The following is a 15,509-nucleotide window of genomic DNA, read 5'->3' on the forward strand; positions in this document are numbered from 1 at the left end:
ATGGTAAACATGACTTTTATTGGGCAAAGTGCCCAGAGAGCAGAAAGAAGCACCAAAGTCTAGAGGGGATGCTGGGAGTAAATTCCTCCTAGCTGGTGAATATAGTCTTTAAAGTTTACCATGCCCAGGAAACAAGAAAATTAAAGCAAGCCGCAGTTTTCTTAGAAATAGTGTGGGGTAAACCAGAAAGAGAGGCCAGACCTAAAAAGGAAAAGGAAAGACCCATTAGGTGTCAATCAATGTGTCTATTGCAAAGAGGAAGGCCATTAGGGAAAAGGCAGCTATGAACTCAAAAAGAAAAATGTAAAGAATAGAAACCCTAACTGAGAAATGTTAGTAGGGTATGATGAATCTGATGATGAATGAGGAGGCCCTGGGGGCTGTCCTAGACACTTCCCAACCTATTACTATTTCCCCACAGCAGCCCTTGGTAAAATTGATTGTGAGAAACAAGCTAATTGACATCCTTATATATGCAGGAACTACATAGTGCTAAAAACAAAACTAAACAAGAGAAGTTCAGCTGTGTCTCAGTTATTGGTGTGGAGGGAAATTACAAGAACAGGTGTTTATTCAACCTCTAGAATACCACCTTGGAGATAAAAAAAAAAAACTTACTCATAGTTTTCTCTACATGCAATACTGGGCCATTCCATTGTTGGGCAAGGTTTACCTTGTAAATTGCCTGCATAAATAACTTTTTACCCTGGAAGTCACAATTATGTGTAGAAGTCTCACTGGAACATGCTCTCTGGTTCTGGCTGTTACTTGCCTGGAAGAACTGGAAGGTGAACTTTTCTCCAAACAAGATGTACAAGCAGTTATGTCAAGCCATTTAGGCTGATGGAAATCCAGGTAGGGCTGTTGACATTGAACCCATAAAAATTAACAAAAGAGGATACAAATTCCACTGAAGAAATAATTCACCCTCAAAAAGGAAACTTTAGAAGGAATTCAAACAGTATTAGAGAAATTTTTAAAATTATAATTAATTTGGCCATGCAAGTATCCCTACCAAAAACCTCACTCTGATGAATAAAAGAGGGTATTGGCTGATGGCAGGGTGCATAGAAAGATATTAGGTTATTTTATTAACCTAAATATTACCTTACAAGCCACCACTATCTTAAACCCCAACCACCCTACTCTATGACTCAGAGGGAAGCTCAGTCCTCCAAAATGACTGCTTAGAAATCATTGGAAAGGTTGTTTCAGGAGATCAGATCTTCTTGACCAACCACTGACAGTACCTGATTGGGAATTATATAGAGATGGGAGCAAAATCATGGAGAATAATCAACGACAAGCTGGGTATGAAGCAGAAATGCAGGCTTTTGCCATAGGAACCTCCACATAAAAAGTGGGCATGATAGCCCTCACCAGAACCTTAGAATTATCCCAGGGAATGAATGTTAACATTTACATTGACTCTAAATATGCCTTTATGATCATCCATGCCCACAGGATAATATGGAAAGAAAGAGGGATCTTAAACTTGGGGAATAAAGACATCAAACATGCAAAAAAGATTTCAAATTGCTAGAGGTAGTGTATCTACCAAACTACATTGTCATAGTGAACTGCCCAGTACACCAAAGGCTAGTTTCCAAACAGATCAGGGAAACCAAACTGACAAAAGAGCAGCAAGACAAATGACCCAGGACTTCTAGTTCTTGGAACTTTAATTCCCTACCTGGATTTATCAGAATTTAAACTTCATTACACAGAAAGAGATGAGAAAGGGGTTCATAAATGGGGATTCTCTAACACTGACCCTAATTCTATATGGAAGATCGACAGTCATGGAATAATCTTATTCTCTAAAGCTCTATTATAACCTCTCTTCAAACACCTAAATGAAGAGACTCATTATGGAATGTTGGGAACCACTCTGCCTGCTTTTAGGAGCTGTAACCCCCTTATGTCTAAGGCTGAGTGAGTGACTTTTGGACCATAAGCCACTAAGGAGACAAAGCTTATCTCCCTGGCAGGAGCACCACTTCTGCTCTTTTTTCCATAACTGGCCCTCAATGCTTGATCAGTTAGCCAATGACAGGTAATACTCCCCAAGGGGGGAATGGCCTAAGACAAGCATGATCACATGGAGGCCCCAGGGAAGGACTTGGGGGACCACAGAGAAAGGGGGTGATGGACCCTCACTTCTTAGCTTTGATGAAGCCTAACTCCCCTGAGTCCTTGAGAAGTCTTCAAAAATCCCTTGACTATCTGCCTCCTCTGCCTGACTTAAGCCTGAAACAATAACAGAGGGCAGTGCAACCCTGTGCTGAAAAGGGTGGACTCCCCAGGTGATCAGGTCTAAGAAAGAATATGTAAAATTGTGTAAAACCTGCTTTGCTAAGAATGCTCTTAATTAAATAATAAAGGTCCGAGCAGGAAATGAGTTTGTTTCCCAAAGTTTTATAGTCCTTTAGCTGATAGACCCTGACTCAGAATAGGCCCTCGTAGTTCTTCATGTGCCATCTATCATTTGATCCTTACTGCCTGACAATGATTAATAAGTTGTACCTAAACTCCTGTGCAAAAAAACCCCCCAAACTCTCAAAACAATAAAAGCCTGTCTAGGCAAGGGTCAAGGCGCTCTCCCCTTGAGAGAGTAGCCAGGCTGCTCTGCAGCACTCCCCCCTTGAGGGAGTAGCGGTGCCATCCCTTTTTCTCCACAGGACTCAGTAGTCCATGTGAATTTGTCTTATGTCTCATCCATGATGACGCGAGCACTGCAGGCTGGTGCATGTGTAAAAGGAAAGGATGCTTTAATAGAACCCCAACATCTGAAGAGCCCTCATTTATAAAGGACCATTCAGAAGATTATCCAAGACTATTAGATATGCACCAAAAACAATCCCAAAACAGAACATGCCCCAGCCAGAAAGAAAGTACAATATAAAATGATATGTCCACTTGAGGACTGAAAAGTTGACTTTACACAGATGCTTAAAACCATAGGAAACTTAAATTTTTTATTAGTTTTTGTAGATATATTTTCTGGATGGGTAGAGTCATAACTTACTAGAATTGAGAAGATAACTGAGGCAGCAAAATTTTCCTCAAAGAAATGATGCTTAGGTTTGTACTTTCTTAAATTATTCAAAGTGACAATGGACACTCATTCACTTCAGAAATCTTTCAGAAGATAAAACAGGTACTGTAGAGTCAATGAAAACTGCATGCAATGTGGAGACCTCAATATACAGGAAAGACTGAGAAAATGAACCACACAATAAAGAAGACCTTAGCAAAAGCAAATCAGGAGACACACATTTGGAGAAGAAGGAGAAATGGCTGCTAGCCAAGCCAAATACAAGGAGGCACCAGAAGATGGCAGCGAGGTGGGTGGAGGTAGAGTCCACTTGCTTGTGCACCCAGCTGAGACACCTGGCTGGTCTTCTCAGGAACATAGTGAGCAGTAAACATAATCCTGGTAGATTTGGAATTTGGAAGCTAAAGGTAGCAGAGGACATTTAAAAATGGATAGTAGAGAGATTTTGTAGACCTACAGGAGGGTTCCCAGGGCCTGCATTGGAGCCCATGGCTGCCACAGGAGCTTTGGAGGACAGCTGGGTCAGTGATTATAACTTGGTGGCTTCCTCCTCCCCCAGAGCAGGGAAGTCACAGACCCATGCCCATAAAGACCTAGATGCTTAAAGTCACTGGGGTTGGGGGGCAGTTAAAGACACACAGCCAGCTGCTGTGTACCTGGCTGGGACTGTAGTCATCAAATGTGACAGTGCCAGAGAAAATGCAGAGTTGGGTGACACCTGGAGAGGGAGGAAAGATGGGCGACTGCTAGCCCTGACCTAGATAGCCTCTGGACTGGTCAGAAAGTTGGTTTGTGTAGAAAGCTGAGTACTTGTTAGGAATGGCTGGCTGCAACCAAGAGGAATTCACTCAAAAAGGCTTGCAGCTGATGTTTAAGAACTGCTCATGTTCAGGGGCCTGACTAGTGAGGAGGGAGGGGGAAGGGCACAATTTGCCCCTACTCAGGGATGCCTCATGGATTGATCAAAGCAGGGCAGGGGCATCAGGGGCTTGAAGAAGTAGCAGGGACCAGAGACTTAATTCAATAGGGATACTAAACTGCCCTGAAGGAACTTGGCCTGCGTACAGAACCCAGGCCAATGGAGACAGAGGAGGAGAGATGCAATTTGCTCCCACTCATTGCACCTTGAGGACTGATCAAAAGTTGCACAATGTGGTGAACTCTATTTGTCAGCCTGTAACATATGCTCAGAGTGGACAGTGTGGGTTGCAAGCAAACTGGAAAGCGTGGGCTCAAAACTGGGCATTTGTGAATGTTGTGGCCCAGACTGAGCCCCCATACTCATAGAACCATAGGAAAGGAAACCAATGGAGCCTAACCTCCCTATGCCTTTGGAATCGGGGAAGACTGGCAGAACCCTCTTGACAGGTTTAAAGTCAATAGGAGGCTTGTTTTTGTTGTGTTTCATTTTTTTTCAAGTGTAAGACAATAAGACCTGAGATGTGAGAAGACCAAAGACAGGCCCAGAAAGATGTCAGAGGGCTAATAGCAACAGATGAGACAAATTTCACCTTACTGTATTTCAGAGCTTGCATTTTTCTTTTATTTATTTACTTATTTGTTTATTCGCTTTTTATTCTCTTCTTTCCATTTTTGTTTTTGTTTTGTTTTGTTTTTGTTTGCTTGATTTCATTGATTGGTTTTCTTTATTCTCTCTTTCACATTGCATTTTAATATTTCTTCTTTCACTTCATTTGTATTCCAATAATACACTACTTTTGGTCTTTTACTTTTTATTATTTTTATTCAGATTATGTATTTCTTATCATACTGTTTTTATTCCAAGTCCCACACAGCACCCTTTCTTGGTCTTAATCCATTTCATCATCTTCCTGAGCTTTATTGTTATTGTGGTTAACTTTATCTTCTTACACACTACCCCAAATTTATATTTCTTACTCTCTCCATAACTCACCATAACTCATAACTCACTCACTAACTCACTCACTCACTCACTCACTCACTCACTCACATAAGCACTCTGCTTTCTACAGTCAGCTCACATTCTTTTTCTCTCAAAATAAGAGTAATCTCTTTTTCACCTTTTATAAAAAGCAGCAAGTTGGGTGGAATATCATGGTTATTGCTGTACTTCTCCAAAGGATCTTCTATCTGTTCTCTACTTGTTAGTACTTTAAATCCCATAGAATACTCTTCCTCTGCCTTACTCCATTTCTCCTTCCCCCTGCCCCCAATCACTAATAAGACAAGGTGGGAGTAGTGAATACCAGAAAGCCTGCTGGAGGGAGAACCCACTAGCAAAGGAGTCACCAAGAGTTACAGCCCAAGTGCAATAAGAAACACCACACAAATGGAAGAAAATGCAAGCTTAGAGCATCAAGACAAGGAGAGACCACCCCACTATGTCACACAGAACACCTACTACGGAAGTTCACCCTACAAAGACAGCTGGCAAAGCAGAGCATCTAGATTTGCAGAACCAATCCAGAAGAGTCACCTAAAAATGTGGAGACAAAGAAAGAACCAGCAATCAAAAGAAATAGAAGACTCCCCACTAAAAGAGCTAAACAAAGTGGAGGCAAGCAAACTGTCAGATATAGAATTCAAAAGGATGGTGACAGGATGCTTAAGGAAATCACAGACAACTACAATGAATAGAGTGGGGACTACAACTACATCAAAAAGAAAACGTAAACTATAAACAAGAACCAGGGATAGATGAAGAATACAATTTCTGAAATAAAAATACACCAGAAGGAATTACAAACAGGCTGGATGAAGGAGATGAGCAAGTGAGTGATCTGGGAGATAAGGTAGAAAGAAATACCCAGTAGAGCAGATGCAAGTAAAAAAGACTAAAAATCATGAAAGTAATTTGAGGAAACTGCAAGAGAACATGAAACTCACAAATATTAAAATTATAGGAATAACAGAAGGAGAAGAAAAGAAGCAAGAGTTAGAAAACTTGTTAGAAAAAATAATGACAGAAAACTTCCTAAACCTGAAGAAGGGAACAGCCACACAAGGTCAGAAGCACAGAGGGTCCCAATCAAGAGGAACCCAAAGAGCCCTAATCCAACACACATCCTAATTAAAATGCTTATTTAAAAGAGAGAGAGAGAGAGAGAATCTTAAAAGCAACCAGGGAGACATGAAAAGTAACATTCAAGGAAACTCTGATAAGGTGAGTACCTGATTTCTCAACAGAAACACAACAAGCCAGGATAAAATGGCAAGAAATATTACAAGTAATGAAGAGCAAAGGCTTTTGACCAAGACAATTCCACCCAGCAAGGCTCTCAGTTAGAATAGAAGATGAAATAAGGAGTTTCCCAGACAAAAATAGACTGAAGGACTGTACCTCCACAAAGACAGCCCTACCAGATATGCTAAAGGGACTTCTATAAGAAGAAGAAGAAAAAAAGTGAGAAAGGCAGGAACATAGGCACAAAGTGGAAAAAATGAATAAGTGCCTATCCATAATAACCTTAAATGTTAATGGATTAAATGCTTCAATCAAAAGACATAGGGTACCTGAGTGGAAAAGAAAACATGACTCACACCTATGCTGCCTGTAACAGACCCACATCAGGAAAAAAAAAAAAAGACCTACACAGACTGCAAGTGAAGGGTTGAGAAAAAAACATTCCAAGCAAATGGACAGAGAAAAAAAAGCTGTAGTAGCAATACTTATATAAGATAAAAAGTACTTCAAATCAAAGGCTTTAACAAGATACACTGAAGGACACTTCATAATACTGAAAGGAAGAATCCATCAAGAAGACACAAACAGCTCTGCTCCTCCTGTTCAATGGACAGCCACATCTTCCTGTGCAGCGTCAGCCTCAACCCTGAGACATGATGATGAAGATCAGACTGAATGGATTTGGCTGTATTGAGTGCCTGGTCACCAGGGCTGCCTTTTACTCTGGCAAAGTGGACATCGTCACCATCAATGACCCTTTCATTGACTTCAACAATATGGTCTATATGTTTCAGTATAATTCTACTCACAGCAAGTTCAAAGACACAGTGAAGGATAAGAATGTGAAACTTGTCATCAATGGAAAGTCCAACTCCTTCTTCCAGGAGCAAGATTCCCACCAACATCAAGTGGAGTGATGCTGGTGCTGACTATGTTGTAGAGTCCACTGGTGTCTTCATTACCATGGAGAAGGTTGGGGATCGCTTGAAGGGTGGAACCAAGAGGGTCATCATCTCAGCCCCTTTTGAAGATGCTCCCATATTTTTGATGGGTGTGAACCAGAACAAGTATGAAAACTCCATGAAAATTGTCAGTAATGCCTCCTGCACCATCAACTGCTTGGCCCCCCTGGCCAAGGTCATCCATGACAACTTTGGCATCATAGAGGGACTCATGACCACAGTTCATGCCACCATTGCCTCCCAGAAGACCATTGGATGGGCCCTATGGCAAGCTGTGGCATGATGCCTGACGGGCTGCCCAGAATATCATACCTGCTTCCATTGGTGCTGACAAGGCTATTGTTTAGGTCGTCCCTGAGATAAACAGGAAGTTCACTGGCATGGCCTTTTGTGTCTCACCCCCAGTGTGTTGGTTGCGAATTTGACCTGCTGCCTAGTGAAAGTTGTGAAATACAGTAACATTAAGAAGGTAGTGAAGCAGGAATCAGAGGTACTCCTCAAGGGCATCCTGGGCTATCCCAGGAACCAGGTTGTCTCCTGCAACTTTAAGAGTGACACCCATTCCTCCACCTTTTATGCCAGGGATGGAATTTTCCTCAATGACCACCTTGTTAAGCTCATTTTCTAGTATGACAATGAATCTGGCTACAGCAATAGGGTGGTGGACCTTGTGGTACACATGGCCTCCAGGGAGTAAGAACCCCATGGACCACCAACCCAACTGACAGGAAGAAAGATCCTCAGCTGCTAGAGAGTCCTTGCCCCAAATTGATCCCCTAACACAATGAGAATCTCCTGACCTCCAGGTTCCACCCTAGAAGAGGGGCAGGGGCTTAGGGAGCCCTGCCTTGTCATGAACCATCAATAAAGTTCACTGCACCCAAAAGGAGATATAAACATTAAAAAATACATGTACCCAACATATGGGCACCAAAATATATAAGGAACATCTTGGAGGACTTTAAGAAAGATATAGCAGCAACACACCTATACTAGGGGACTTTAAAACCTCATTTTCAAAAATGGGCAGATCTGAACAAAATGTCGACAAGGATATTATGGCATTGAATAATACCATAGATCAAGTGGACTTTATATGTGTATATAAAGCTTTCATCTCAAAGAAGCAAAGTACACATTCTTTTCAAAGGCATATGGAACGTTTTCAAAGACATATATCAAGCCTCAACAAATTAAATAATTTCAAGCATTTTCCCACACCATAAGGCTCTGAAACTAGAAACCAACCTCAAGGAAAAATCTGAAAAACCCTAAAATCCATGGAGATTGAGTACCATGCTATAACAATAAATAAGTGAATAATGAGATCAACGAAGAAATAAAGAAGTTTCTGGAAACAAATGAAAATGACCACACAACAGCCCAAAACTTATGGGGGACACATCAAAGGCAATCCTGAGAGGGAAGTTCATAGTGATACAGGCCTATCTAAAAAAGATAGAAACATTTCAAATAAACAACCTAGCCCTGTGCCTACAAGAATTTGAGGAACAACAACAAAGAACAGAGTGAGGAGAAGGAAGGAAATAACCAAGATCAGAGCAGAATTAAATGACAGAGGCTAAAAGAACAATTTAAGGATCAATAAGTCCAGGAGCTGGTTCTTTGAAAAGATGAACAGAATTGACAAGCGCTTAGGCAGAATCATCTAGAAAAAAGAGAGATAAATAAATAAAATAAATAAAATCAGAAATGAAAGAGGAGGGATTACAACTGATGCCACAATATACAAAGGATTATACGAAATTACTACAAACAAGTATGTGTCAAGAAATTTGAAATCCTGGGCAAAATGGATAAATTTTTAGAAAAATATAATCTCCCTTAACTGAGTGAAGAAGAAGCAGAAAGTCCGAACAGACCAAAAGTAGCTGATGAAACTGAAGCACTAATCACAAAACTCCCAACACACAAAAGCCATAGAGTGGATGGTTTCACAGGACAATTTCACAAAACCTTTAAGGAGGAGCTAACCCCTATCCTTCTCAAACCATTCAAAAAAAAAATCCAAGAAAAGGGAAGACTCCCAAACTCTTTTCATGAAGCCAGCATCATCCTAATCCCAAATGAAATAAAGACACAATGAAGAAAGAAAACTGTAGGCCAATATCACTGATGAAGAGAGATGGAAAATCTTCAACAAAAATCCAGCAAACCACTTATATTAAACAGCAATATATTAAAAAGATCATACACTATGATCAAGTGGCATTCATCCCAGGGATGCCAAGATGGTACAAAACTCACTAATCAATCAATGTAATACATTACATAAACAAAAGAAAAGATGAAAACCATGTGCTCCTATCAATAGATGAAAAAAAAAAGCATTTGATTGGCACAGCACACATTTATCCACTTATGATAAAAATACTGAGCAAAATGGGAGTAGATGGAGCATACCTCAACATAATAAAGACCATGCATGAGAAACCTACAGCCAACATCATACTCAATGGCAAAAGCTAAAAACTATTCCAAGATCATGAATAAGGCAAGGATGCCATCTTTCACTACTTCTATTCAATATGATATTGGAAGTACTAGCCACAGTAATCAGACAAGAAAGAGAAATAAAAGGCATCCAAATTGGAAAGGAGGATGTAAAACTCACTGTTTGCAAATGATATGATAGTGTACCAAGAAAACCCTATAGACTCCACTCAAAAACTACTTGACCTAATAAGTGAATTTGGCAAAACAAGGGATATAAAGTTAATATTCAGAAATCAATGGAATTCTATGCTGCAGAGAGAAAGAAGGAGCTACTACCTTTTGCAACAACATTGATGGAACTGGAAAGCATTATGCTGAGTGAAATAGGCCAGGTCCTGAAAGACAAATACCATATGATCTCACCTTTAACAGGAAGCTAAACAACAAAACAAACAAGCAAGCAGAAAAAAAAAACAAAGACACTGAAATAGAGAACAAGGGGATAGTGACCAGAGGGGAGAAGGAAGGGAAGTTAAGGGGGAAAAAGGGGGAGGGATTTGGAGGAACAAATAGGAAGGACACAGGGACGAGAACTAAGGGGGGGTGGAAATGGGAGGGAGGTGGGGAGCAAGGGGCAGGGGAGGCTGGGATGGGAAAAATAGACAAAAAACTACTTGAAAAATAACTAAATAAAATTTAAAAAAATAAAAAATAAAAGCCATGAACCAAAAAAAAAAAAAAAGAAAGAAAGAAATCAAAGGCATTTTTGTATACCAAGAATGAAATATCAAAAGCAGAAATCAGGAAAAAAATCCCTTTTGATATAGCAATAAAAAAAATAAAGTACCTAGGAATAAACGTAACCAAAGAAATTAAAGATCTGTATTTGGAAAACTACACCAAACTGAAAACAGACATTAAGGAAGACACAAATAAATGGAAGCGTGTACCATGTTCATGGATCAGAAGAATTAACATCATCAAAATGTCTATACTACCCAAAGTGATCTATAGATTCAATGAAATCTCTATTAAAATACCAGTGACATATTTCACAGATATAGAACAAATGTTTAAAAAATTTGCATGGAAGCACAAATGACCCCAAATAGGCACAGCAATTTTGAGAAAGAAGAGCAAAGTAGGAGGGATCACAATACCTGATATCAAACTGTATTATATGGCCACTGTTATCAAAGCAGAATTGTACTGACGTAACAACAGAAACATAGAACAATGGAACAGAATAGAAAGTCCATCAATAAACCCATGACACCATGGTTAATTAATATTTAACAAAGGAGGCAGAAGAATAAAATGGAGTAAAAATAGCATCTTCAACAAATGGTATTGGGAGATCTGGACAACCACATGTAGAAAAATGAAATTTGATCACCAACTTACACCATACACAAAAATAAACTCAAGATGGTAAAAGACTTAAATATAAGTTATGACACCATAAAAGTCCTAGAGGAGAAAATAGGTAGGAAAATCTCACATATTCCATGCAACAATATTTTCACGGATATGTCCCAAAAAGCAAAAGACATTAAGGAAAGAATAAAAAAATGGGACTTCCTCAAAATCAAAAAGCTCCTATACAGCAAAAGATAACAGTGGTAAAATGAAAAGGTAACCAATGGAATGGAAAAACATATTTGGAAATGACAAGGGTTTGATCTCCAAAATATATAAAGATATCACATGATTCCACTCTAGAAAGGCAAACAATAAAAAATGAGCAAAGGACCTGAACAGATACTTCTCCAAGGAGGACATACAAAGAGCCCAGAAACATATGAAAAGATGCTCGGTATCAGTAGCCATTAGAGAGAAGCAAATTAAAATCACAATGAGATGCTACTTCATATCGGTGAGAACGGCCATCATAAACAAACCAACAAATGGCAAGTGCTGGTAAGGAGATGGAGAAAAGGGAACCCTAGTGCACTGTTGGTGGTAATGTAAACTGGTTTAGCCACTGTGGAAAACAGTATGGAATTTCCTCAGGAAACTAAAAATGGCACTGCTTTTTGACCTGACAATTCTACTGCTGGAATTATACCCTAAGAATCCTGAAGCACCATTTCAAAAGAAGCCTTGCATCCCAATGTTCATAGGAGCACAATTTATAATAGCCAAGTGCTGGAAGCAACCTATATTGCCATTAGTTAATGAGTGGATTAAAAATGATGGTACATTTACATAATAAAATACTACACAGCAGAAAGAATGAAGGAACTCCTACCATTCTCAACAGCATGGATGGAATTGGAGAGCATTATGCTAAGTGAAATAAACCAGGGGGTGAAGACAAATACCATATGATCTCACCTATAAGTGGAACCTAATCAACAAAACAAAAAAGCAAGCAAAATATAACCAGAGACATTGAAATGAAGAACAAACTGACAGTACACAGAGGGGAAGGGGGAAAAGAATAATGGGGAAAAATGGAGGAAGGGCCATCAAGGAACATGTATAACAGATACATGGACAAAGCCAAACAGGGTACATCCGAGGGTGGGAGGGAGCATAGTATGGGGAGAGAGCATGTGGTGGGAGGAAATTGGAGACAACTGAACTTGAACAATAAAAAAGATATTAAAAAGAAAAATGTAAAATAAATAAAAGTTGTCTTTTCATAATTTTATCCAAGATCTCAAGAAACACTATTTTTTCTCTTTATCAAAATATGCAGCTTATAGGTTACACATGATATAGTGCTAGTCTTCTGTGAGTCCTGGCTTTGTCAAGCCTTTTGAATATTTATTTACATCATTGACAGAAATGTCTGATTCCCCCCTATGTTCATAAAAAGTTGCTCTCTCATTAAGAAGTGTATGTCAAAAGCTACTAGCAATTTCAGAAGCCTATTTTTTTTTTACTAGGTGAGCTGACTATATATGTCATAAGAACAGCTACACTGTATTTTCCAAAGATACGTAAGTTGAACTACCATGTACAATTATTAGAACTTTGGTAAATTTATAAAGTTATATAGTCTTTATTTTATTTACTAAAATGGTTACAGATTTAAGAAATCGTTGCCAACTAAATGACATACCTCCTAGAATACCTTTTCTAGTTCAGGTTTGAGAAGTGAGGTGAATTGAATAATGACATAATTTCCTTTGCCTGAGAAATAAATGAAATTGCAGTGTGCTAAGTTGTACATATTTTCATTAACACTTAGCTACTGTGTCTATGCAAAGATCCATTTACCTCATACATATTTTTTCCTTTTCAGATAAAACTTGCAAATGCTTACAATTCCCTGAATATTGGTTGATTGGATAATCTGAACATCAAAGGAAACCTTCATTTAATTTAAGCCATACACTTGTCTTTTGCTTTATTAACACTCAATCAATAAACAAGCAATTTGGAAATGTAATCAGGAAATGCTTCCGATTGGCTGACAATGTATCAAAGCCAGGCTTCAAGGCAACAGCAGGATGTAACATGCAGTTTATTACCAGTAGCTGTTACTGACATTAGTCAAAACCAGGAAAGATAAAATGGAATAAGAAATGTAATGCTGGAGAAGCCTTGGGCACTGTGTTCTCTTCTTCCTTTTGAAAACTGCAAGCCTGTCTTTGATATGATAACAAATATAAACTGTTTAAAACACCAAATGCAGAAAAACTGAGCCTACCCTGTCATGGAGTTAATCCATTCCAGAGTGACACACAAATAGTGTAACACCCAGCAGATATATGTTATGGAAATATTTTGAATTGAATTTACATGTAGTGAGCAAATTGGAACTTTTGATTTATACCAGATATGGTAATATGCATGTTCTCGTATTAACAGAATGTAATCCTATTTGAAAATAATAAGTTTTCAACAGGCTCTGCCATTGGAAGCTATGTGAAAAAAATTGTTTGGGTTTTAACTAGAGGTAGACAAAAATAATTATACTCTAAATTCACAAGGTAGCCTCCTTTTTTTATCAGTTAGCTGCATGTTATTTTGCTTTCAGTTACTACTTATAAGAGATTTCTGGGATTGATGTATTTTAGCCTTTTCCCCCCTTTATCTCTGGACTGCCCATTGCCACAGGCAAATAACAAAGTGCAGAACACTGGACAGGGATTTTTCTTTGCACACATAACTTCTTACAGTCATTCTACACAGTCTATGCATACTGTCCAGACAATTAAAGGAGAAGAGGAGAAATACCCTTTATATTTTTTGGCTTGAGACTCCCTTTAGATACTGAGCGCAGAATTCACTGAGTTATTTTTCATCGCATTCAGAATATTATAAGCTACAATGATAGGAAAATCAAATAAACAACACAAAGGGGAGCTAAAAAGAAGCAAGACAGGATTCTATTTTATATTGTTTTTGGAGGCATCTCTGACTTGGGAACACTGGGCATGCTGAGCCCAGGTACCTTTTCATCAGCACATGAGGGGTTTCCATCATAAAACAGTTGAAGACCTCCATTTTTCAAAATAAATAAAATACATATTGTTTGAGGACACTTTGCTTTAGGTACCTATATATTTAAATTAGTCAATGAGACCTGGCTGGTAGATTGCACCAGAATTATTGACCATAATTTCCATCCAGGTTTTTCTCCAGTGTCCAGGCACATTACATAGTAATTTTCCCTGGGTTACTAGTCTAACATCTGACCAATCTTCCCTCTACATAAAAACACACCAAAGCATAATAAAAACTCTCCTTAGGTAAATGATCCACAATTTGTTGTATGGGTATTTAAGACTTACCTCATTATTGGATCACATGATATGCATCTTGAAACATTTCTTTTTAGTTTGTTTTCTGCTTATGGCTCCCAATGTATTACTTAATTAAAAATGTTTTGTATATGCAGAGTCACTAAGTTTTCTGTTTTGACTGACTCTTACAGTGGTAGACAGCAAACCTCTGAGCTGATTTGGCTCCTTGATTTGACTGAAAGCTGCTTTCAAAATCAGTTTAGATGAGCTGAAAATTTTGACTCATTTGGTATACTGCAAATATTAGGAAAAGTTATTTAATTAACAGTTGCATGTCAAGATTCTCATGAAGTTCAACCAAACAATTCCAAAGTATCCTTAGTTATAGTAACCTTGTTGTTATTTTTTCAATGTATTTTATAAGCTTTTAAAAGTCACATTTTGAAAAATAAAGAAAATATTTTACATAATTCAGATATCATAACAACTCACACATCTGTTAAACATCACTATATAATATTATTTATATTCTCTAATTAAAATGGTAATTGAATAAATGGTAATGGAAAAATAAAATTAAAATGTTTAAAAATCTGCTTCTGATCCATGGAGAGGAGAAACATTTTTATCAGTATTCTTATGACTTCACCAAAATTTAAAATGTTTCTTCACTTAGAAGTAGCAATAGTAAATTCCCTTTGACTTTGTAGTGAAAGACTGAGTAAGCAATTCAGACTCAGAGAGTAAAAGACATTGTTAGAAGAAAGCATGTACCACCAACGATTAATACACTGAGAAACAGAGATACATACTAACTTATATTTTGCCCTCTCTTGTTTTATATGTCACTGTGCATACAACTTAACTTCTATTAATATCAGTTAAGATATGTGGAAGATATAAATTATTTTTAAATAGATATATGATTCATCTGTTAGCATCTGAAGACTAAAAGAAGTCAGCACTTTAACAGTTTTGGAAAGGTTTTCTTTTAGATTGATCTTTAAAATCTATGTGAGGTTATTTATATTATCTGCAGCTTTGTACTCTAAGACAAAATGTGGGAATATCAATGTTGAAACAAATTTTAGAGGGAAATATTAGCTATTGTGAGAAGAATAAAGAGTGTCAATGATTCATGACTAAGGGCAGGGCAGGGAAGTGGT

General features: G+C 38.2%; 1 pseudogene; it reads left to right on the forward strand.

Annotated features, from left to right (window-relative positions):
* Window positions 1-6,880: 6,880 nt before the first annotated feature.
* Window positions 6,881-7,883, forward strand: LOC119046578 (glyceraldehyde-3-phosphate dehydrogenase-like; annotated as a pseudogene).
* The last annotated feature ends 7,626 nt before the right edge of the window (window positions 7,884-15,509 follow it).

This window comes from Artibeus jamaicensis, unplaced genomic scaffold, assembly GCF_021234435.1.
Source record: "Artibeus jamaicensis isolate MK-2021 breed Jamaican fruit bat unplaced genomic scaffold, CSHL_Jam_final contig_311, whole genome shotgun sequence".
Taxonomy (NCBI): domain Eukaryota; kingdom Metazoa; phylum Chordata; class Mammalia; order Chiroptera; family Phyllostomidae; genus Artibeus; species Artibeus jamaicensis.